Source organism: Festucalex cinctus, chromosome 11, assembly GCF_051991245.1.
Source record: "Festucalex cinctus isolate MCC-2025b chromosome 11, RoL_Fcin_1.0, whole genome shotgun sequence".
In the NCBI taxonomy this organism is placed as follows: domain Eukaryota; kingdom Metazoa; phylum Chordata; class Actinopteri; order Syngnathiformes; family Syngnathidae; genus Festucalex; species Festucalex cinctus.
In genome coordinates, this window is record NC_135421.1 from 11,814,971 (window position 1) to 11,824,594 (window position 9,624).

Genomic DNA, 9,624 nt, shown 5'->3' on the forward strand with positions numbered 1-9,624 from the left:
ACGCACTCGTCAGTAATAAAAGCTTCATTAAAAGGTCAAAGATCTCGAGAGGTCCCTCGGAAAGCTTCTCCCCACTTCTCGGAATTGTCTGGCAACACTGGAGTCGCGTCCCAGCAGCTGATGCAACATGGCACCTTCAAACAAGCACTTTACATTCAAAGGTCAGCCGGGTTGGCGTAACATTGAAGAGCAAACACACAACCCCCCCGCCCAAAAAAAGTGCATTCATACATGTGACTTTAGTAAATAAATGCATAGTATGTCCAATCTGTTTCAAATGTAGCCAAGCACAAATACCAAAACAAGCAGTCTGCCTCCTAAAGGTTAGCCCCCAAATTAGTTTAAATGTCAAACAGTTTCAGACAAAGAGAGCTGAATTTTCTGCAAATTGTTTTGCTGACGAGGAAAAACAGTAATATAAAAAAAAAAAAGTTTGCGCGCAAAGGTCATTCATCTGAACAAAACATTACATGACGCCCTTTACTAATTATACTTTCATTGTAGTTTTTTTTTTTTTTTTTAATGAATTTCTTAATGAGACGTATGAAATAGATATCATGGGCCAGCATTGACATGTGCCTTAATTATGCGTGTGCTTGTGTGTCTTTGTACGTGTATTTATGTACCTGCATCACCCCCTTGGCACCAGTTTGAGTGGCGGCTTGATTAATTCTGATGCTCTTAATTAGAAAGTTGACGGCTGTCATTGAGTGTTATTGACTGATGGGTTCATCAAGACTGGAAACGCTTTACAATTTTTTTGGTCTGCAAACACACGCACACACCAACAAAATGAATAAATGAAGACAAAGAAGTGATGAAAAGAAGATGGACAGGCCAACGGTTTTGGTATTTGAGGAATGTCCATGAGCATATTTGACATGTTGGGGGAGTAGGGGTCATGGGGACCACATGCACCCTTTAATTTTTCAGCTCCCACCAGTGAGAGGAACAAGAGCAGAAATATGAGCTAAGTAATTTCATTTTACTTGATATAAACAACAAAAAAATGTCTGTGAAGAGTTTAGGGTTTTGGTGGGGTTAGGGATTAGGGTTCGGTTTAGGTATTAGGTTCAGTCGGTTAGTGGTTCGGCATGATGGTTGAGATTAGAATTTTGGGGTAAGGATTACTGTTTGGGTTTGGTTTAGGGTTAAGGTGGTAAAAGGATTTAGTTTTAAGGTATTTACAATTTGGGTTCCACTAATCTGTGTCCCTGTTTCCATTTTTACAACCGTATAAAACACGTCTTTCTTATACAATATCAATTTTGTGTTTAATAAGATATTATTTTTGTTTGGGGGTGTGCTAATGTATAGGCTACCTAATCTAGGTTGAGGTTAGGGTTTGTTTTAAGGTTGCTAAGCACTCGAGTTTGGTTTTACGCTTAGTAGTTATTGTTTGGGGTATTGTTAAGGCTATCCTTTTAACGAATCATGCTAGTTAAACCAATTTTGTATTATTGTAACAGAACAGCACAAGTCAGTTTCACCACAGGGGCCCAAATGTATACATCCTCCAAAAGTGAACTGATTACAGACCTCATTGTCACCTACACGCATCTCAACCAAATCAACTTAGTCACAATTGAGCCTTCCTGATTACGTGTAATTCCACTATATTGCTTTGGTTCATTGGGCGGAAAAAGACACAAAATCTGAAATGTGATCATTTCGGGGGCTCCCACTTCCTTCTACTAAGTCAATGTGAGCCACAAAAAGAGCAGGAACTTGAGGCACTTTGGCACTGGCTTCTTTCACCAAACTGAGGTCAAACAAACAGGTTATCACTGGACACCATCTCTGTGGCATTAGAGGTCATTGGTGGCACTAAAACACTCACAGGTTCCACATCGTGGCACCAGTTTGGAAAGTATGAAAATATGCTTGTAATATGTCCTCGGGTGATTAACATCTCGCTCGGAGTAATCCAGGCTTGGCGGCCAGACTCATCCATGCTGGCTTGCTGCCAGGCTGGCACTGTGACTTGTCTTCCCACAGACAGAGAGATGAGTCTGGGACAGGACGGGATATGCGGGGGCTTGGATGGACGGGATGCAGACACAATACTGGCAGCGTGACAACACATCAGGGATAATCTCATCCACCCCGACAAACTCATGCAGTAGTTATTAGAATTTATGTACCTCACAGATGAAGGACGAGATATGAAAATGGCCACCACCTTACGAGACTGGCAAATAATGTCGGAGGACTTAAGTGGAAGAGTTGCTAGCGGTAAAACACCAGGCTCATTTTATTGGATTTACGGGTTTCTCTGTGAGAACGGACGGCAATGGAAGGAGGTTGAGGCTTGAGAAGCAACTTGAGCCGACAAGTTAGCTATATGTACTACAGCTTCATTTAGCTGGCTACTCATGAAATTGCTCCTTTTACTACACCACACAGCTTGGTGAAATGTAAAACGATACTCATAGGACAATAGGTAGCGAGGAGTTTGCGTATCTGGTGAGTGTATGTTTACAGCTAGTGAACTGTCAACCAGGATAGCATTTAGGAACCAATGGTCACCACATTGACTAGCAATGTTCAAACTTTTTTTTTTCTTTCTGTTGGATCAGAAGGAACAACTTTAACAAACTTAACATGGCGACACTGGTGGACAAAGTTAGGAGGATCCCCTCCACTTCTCCGCTCAAAGCCGGTCTGGTCTGACACTGACAGTCGTTGCCTACGTAAATAATCTCCAAAACATGCTCATTTCTAAACTAACCTAAGATTGACACGGCTAGCGCAGTTAACACCGGAGTAAAGTGCTTTGGTGATAGAATACATTATTCACAGATGTATGACTGGAACCACATTAAAGCAGACCATATCCAACTTTGCACAGCAAAATAGCAGGCAAATTAATAAATATCTGGAATGTGGAGAGAAGACCTACTTGCTAAACTCAACCGGAAACCAGAAATGAATTACTGAACGCTACACCCTTTGCCAGCTGGGAGGAGTGGACTAGAAGGTTAAACAATACCAGTATAAATAGTTATCGTTAGTTAATAGAGGTCTGCACAACAAATATTCTCAAATTACAATGTTCTCAATTACATTACAGTAGACCGTTATTTGTTTTCCTTCTAAAACTCAAGTTTATCTTTATTGATCACATAATTGAAAACCCTTACCGGAACGTCGCGAAAATAAGTGGCAATAAGATACTTTATGTAGTTATTTTCTAAATGTAAAAAATACTTACCAATGTCTTAAGGTGTCTGTGACATTCTTTCATTAAAGTATATCAAGGAAAAGTTTAATTTGCACCCTCTATTTTGGGATGTTTTAAGAGGGCAGGCATGTCCCAAGCATGTGAGGTATCGGCTCCTGTATTCCGAATGTCAAATACGTATGACAATTCAGGGTGACTAAGAGGGTATTTTCAGTCTTTTACATTTTAATTTCAATTGTACTTGTCAACTGTTGTGCTCATCTTTTTGAAACAAGACCTGAAGTTCCACAAAACTAAATTGCTAAAGTCAAAATCCTTTCAGGAAGAATGTTTGCACTAACATTGTGTCCCTAGCCTTAATTCCTATGTGATTTTACAATGTTAAATACTTTGAAACCAGATTTTACAAGATCATATCAAAATGTACCTTAAGGTTCACTCATGTGCCATTTTTAGACCGACCACCACATCGAGCGGCCATGACGCGTCAATGATAATCCAACAAGCTCATAACCGAGGTCTTGTGACCGTCAAGTCGCGGCTATCCGCCGTCTGTGATGCGTTCAGAGAGCGAGTGCGATTTTGCACATAAAACAGCGTTAATAGTGGTGATCATTAAGGGATCTTTCCTCATAACCGGCTTCACAGGGGGGCCAAGGAATGATCAAGAATAATGTGTGGTGCTTTGTAGCTGCCGGGTCGCCGCCAGCATACAAATTCTCAATAAAGAGGAAGGCCGAGGGGGTCCGATGGGTGGAGTGGAGACGGTCTGGACGAAGATCTCGGGTCATTTCTGAGCGGGTCAGGAAAGGGGTGGGGGGCGTTGGGGATAGAGCGGCATTCAGTGTGGGGTAAAGCTGCTCCGAATTGAGCACTACTACAAAGCTGGACTCCTAGGGTTCATGAATAAGGCGAGGAAATGATCAGAAAAAATCGAGGGGAAAGAACCCTGAGAGATGTTTAGACAGATGGTGCACTTAAAACAACGGCAGGGCAGAGTGGGGGGAAGCCATTTTAATGATAGTTATAATTCGGAAAATAACTGATCTCCATGTTCTATCACACCAAAAACAATAATAAAATAAAAGAAGTGAGGGTTAAATGTGATGCCGCTCTGACATTTAGATGGAAACATACATTTTGATAAAGAGTCAGGAATCAGATGTGATGAGAGGAACTGTGGCGCCAAATAAAATACATGGCAGGGGTCTTCTCTTAAGGACAGTCTTTGAGGCGCCCAATTTTAGAAATATCCATTTGATGGGATTCTGGCAAACATTGACACTCTCAGGCCTTAGATGCGGTATCAAATGTCACTTGCAGGGGACAAGTCTTTTTTGATTTAGCATGCATGAATTATTCATGGACAAACGGCTACCAAATATCTTGAAATGGGCAATCAACTAATTATTTAACAAGGGAGATGACAAAGGCCATTCTTTCTGATGAACACCGGGTGTTTCTAAGCAACAATTTCCCTCCATCGCTCCCTTTACAATTGTGCTGTGTAATTTAATTCAAACTGTTGTGATAAATACAAATCCATAGGAAATGAATGAATGAATGAATGTATGACAGTGAGTTATTTCCAGAATTTCATCAAATGTGGTTGCTGACAATAAAAAAATAGATCTCTCCATTTATTAGTTGGGGGGGGGACAATTAAGGAAACACTTTGTTTCTTTAATTTTTGTGAACACTATATTTGTAAAAAAAAAAAAAAAAAAAAAAAGTTGACCTAGCCCACGAACAACATCTTATCCCTCAAGACACCTCATAATCTCTGCAATTGTGTAAATAAAAGCTTTGACTTTTGAATGAAGGCATTATGATTAAAAATGAATTTGTAAAACTAATCCCTACCCAAATCAAATTCCATACTTGTTATAGACAATGAACTGTCAAGTTTGCTCCAGCACTGCTAGCACCAATGCTAATTCAACATCAGTTGTTCAGGCTGGTCCCCAAAAACATAATATACCACTAAAGTCGGTGATTTGGGTCGCCATGGCAACAACAGAGCGTGTATCTTCATCACAAGCCAGTGGACCAGAAATATGATTTTAAAGCTGTTATTTCAATCTAAAATGACTACATATTGCTACTCTAAATTATAAAGGGAAATAAAAACACTTTTTTTATTTTAGGTTTTCTCACATAAGGCTGCTACCGAATGCACACACAAAGATGGCATCCCCAATCATAGACTTTCTTTAGACAGAAAGGACCGATAGCCTCCCGGTGAGCGCGTTGGCCATGTTAATACCGCACATTGTCGGCACGCCGCCAAGCCTCCACCTTGCCTTTATAATCATAATCCATTTCCACCGCTATTGTCCTCTGTGGTGAAGGCCTCCCTCCATGACATCCCCAAATGAGAAGGCAGCAATAACAGTGCTGACAAGGTATGTATGTGCGCCTCACCCAAACACACCAAGGTCTAATCACACGCTTGCTTTTCCCTCCCATGACACGAGTGGAAGAAAAAAAAAAACTGGAATCGCATTTACGATGGTGACGAAAAGCCCCAAACAGCTTGATTCCGGGCAGGTTTTCGAAGGTTTTAAGCTAACATTTGATCGTTGTTTATCGACCACTCTGAAACTCCAATGTGTGTGTTTGTGTGTGTGTTTACCAAAAGGCCCGTCTACCCGGCTCGGGGACTCATTACCGAGTGATAGCGGTTCTGCTTGGTCGACGAAGGCAGCAAGGAGCTTCAAAAAATGTGTTTTCTGGATTCTGATTAGGACCAATCTGGTTTATCTGGGAGTTGTGTGTATTTCTCTTTTAAATCCATCACATTTTTGGAGGACTTTCAACATTTGCTATAGTCTGATCAATCTATATTACTTTCTTTGACAAATAAACTGTGCATTAAATCAATCCGTTTGGACAAGCAAATGTTCTATTAATGTGCTTCCACATGTTGCCATATTGACATATTACAGAGAAATAGGCCAAATGATGCCACTACCATAGAAGTTACACTCAAAAAAAAGGTGTAACTTGGGTCAAAAAAAGGGACCAACTCAACTTATCTTGGTTATTCAATTAATCAAAAAATTTGGGTCAAATGAATAACCCACAAACCTACCCAAAAATGGGCTGCTTTGTGGATTATTAATTTGATTGTGGGTTAAATAATTCAGAAAAGTTGTGTCGGTACATTTTCCACCCATTTCAATAGTTGTCTAGTGGGTTATTCATTTGATCCAACTTTTTGGCTAAATTGAATAACCTACACAACAAACTGGGTTGCTTTGTGGGTTATTATTTAATTTGACCCAACAATTTGTATTAAATAATTCAAAAAGTTGGGTCTGTTCATATTTGACGAAATTCAGTTGGACTATTCAATTTACCCATTAAGGTGAGTAAAACAAACAAAGCACAAAACGATAAAAAAAAAATGGGTTGCTTTGTGAATTATAAATGTTTGTTTTTGCATGTTCTCCCCGTGCTTGCGTGGGTCTACTCCGGGTACTCTGGTTTCCTCCCACATTCCAAAGACATGCATGGCAGGTTAATTGGGCGCTCCGAATTGTCCCTAGGTGTGCTTGTGAGTGTGGATGGTTGTTTGTCTCTGTGTGCCCTGCGATTGGCTGGCAACCTGTCCAGGGTGTCCCCCGACTACTGCCCAAAACCAGCTGAGATAGGCTCCAGCACCCCCCTTGTGAGGAATTAGCCGTCAAGAAAATGGATGGATGGATGGATGGATGGATGGAACTAAAAAAGTTGGGTCGGTGCATTTTTGACCCAATTTGGGTTATTTTTTGACCCAACCGTTTTTAGAGTGTAGAACTGGAAACGTGACCTGTCCGTACAATATGTCTTGTGATTAAAGGTGCAACACCATTTGTTTTTGCTGTGATTTGCTCGCTATTCACACCCACATTGATTTTCATTTAAGTCTCCAAGGTGCGTCGTGTAGCACCAACCCCAATCCACAATATTTACACGCTTGCCAACAGGGGACAACCTATTGTCAGGGTGCAGGCAGATACGTGTACTTTGCGGCTGAGTGACCTCTCCTCTGACATCTGTGCAAGCTCTATTCAAGCGGGCACGGCAGGGGAGCCGCCACACATGAGATGCCCTCTCCATTTGTCCACCATCCATCCACCTGCCCAGAAAACTGCCCTCACTTTCCCCCCTCTTGACTATTGTCGTCTTTTCTTTGCGCGTAGGGAATAAAAGCGCCGTTTTACAATTAAGTGTGGTTTGTCGTGGATGTGTATTGCAGCCCCAACAGCAACTCAACTCAATTGTACAAGTGGAAAATGGAGCAAAGCATACAAAGAAGAGTCAAGTGTTGCTGAGGGGACACTTGTCTGGCAGTTATCCAGGAAGAGGATAAATAAAGGGTGATGATGGGGGCGATCATTAGCGATGATCTCAACTAAAGTGAAGCACTGTTCACATGCAATATAATTGCTGTTTGGTGGAAAGGAGGAAAGCATATACAAAGTATGACAAGAGGAAAATCCTAATATTATTAGAACAAGGTTGTGCTATTTGGAGGGGGAAAATGATAATAGAAGTCATGATTATGAAAAAATAAAGTTTTAAAAAGTTGTTTTAAATCCTTTTTTTAGGACAAAAATCATGTAAGGTTATATGCATAAAAGGCATACAAACTGAAAACAGAAAAAAAAAACGTGATTTTACAAAAGTAAACCTAAATAGTAAAGAGAGAAAATTTGAAATTAAGAAATAAAAAAGTAAATAAAAACATTTAGAAAAAAAATCCACATAATATTATGTAAATAGAAAATGGTTTTACAAGAACAAAATTGTACTATTGTAAAAAAGAACCTTACTAAATTATATTAGAATCATCACAAAATGTCACATTTAATTTGATTTAATTTAATTTTACAAAATAAAAAATTACAACATACAAGTACAAAGATCGTACAATATTAATAGAAATACTAAATTTAAAAGAACCAATTTATAACAAAAAAATCTAAATTATTAAATTTATTATTGTTTATTATTATTTTTTATATTTATTAATTTATTATTATTAAATTACATAATATTTTGGATGAAAAAACAATTCACTCAAATAATAACTCACTCACTCACTCACTCACATTTAGGAGGTTGAATAAGCTGTGCTGTGTAGGTGTACCTCAGGTTACGGTTCAAGGCCACTCTTATTTTTAATGCAAACCCATGACAGGACACACACTTCTTCACAGACACACTTTTTGAACCTGAGTGTTTTCTTCCAGAAAATCAATCACTGCGAAGAAACAAAAGACCCCCAAAAAAGCATGGCCGCTCAAATGTATACAGAGATAACCTTCCTGGATGGCACATATTTTACCGTGTGTAGATGAAGGAGGAACGCTGGATGCAGTGAGGATTAAAAAGAAAAAGGCAAATGCAGACTCACACATTGTTTTTTTTTCTTCTTCTTCTTTTTCTTGGGCAGAGGAAGACAAGATTGATTTGAACACAGAGTGAAGGACAAAAGAGTGTGTGGAGCGTGATTCCAAATCAATGACATACTCCAAAACACCGGCCATGCCCAGGCAAAGACGTCCCGGATTAGTGTGTTAAAAAAAAAAAAAAAAAAGAAGAAGAAAGAAAGAAAGAAAGCGCACAGTCGTACAACTGAACCTCACTCCAATCCCCTTGCGACATGTGTAACGTTTGTTTTTCTTCCCATCGTTTAGATTAAAAGGAGAAGCCTTCCTATGAAATAGCGTGGCATATGCAAAGAAGAGTGGGGGGCATCCTATAGAGACCAAAGCAGTGGGTGTCATGGACTAATTGAGCAGGGCCTGTGTACTCAGACATCAATAGGTTCCATCAGACTGCACAGAGCTTCTATAATGGCACATAGAGGCCCAATCATAGCTGGAATACTGCTTATTACACACCTGCACATACGCACTCGCTATCTCCTTCCTAATATGGATTAGCGGCAACGAAGATATGATTAAACACTGTGTCACTTCTTGACTACTCTCAAATCAACAGTCAGTTTAAAAAAAATCATCAGTATTTTACAAAAGCCAAATAATATTTTTGTAATCAATATTACAATTTAAAATATGATCACAATTAAGTGATATTTTAAAAGTAATTTCATAATAATGTAATAACATTAAGAGGAAAAAAAAAAGCTAACAGTTTTATGGAAAAAAATCTGAAAGAAAATTGAAATTATATGACATTATGGTCAAAATATTCAAGGGGGGAAAACTAGCAATTTTATTTTACTAACAATAGAATTGGACCCCCCCAAAAAAAATAAATAAAAAGAAATAAAATCGTAATATTATTATTATTATTTTTTAAGTTTAATTATCTTGTTTACAATAATAATCAAATTAATACAAAACTATTATTATTACTATTATTATTATTATTATTATTATTATTATTATATTATGGTTGTTGTTGTTGTTGTTGTTTGTTGTTGT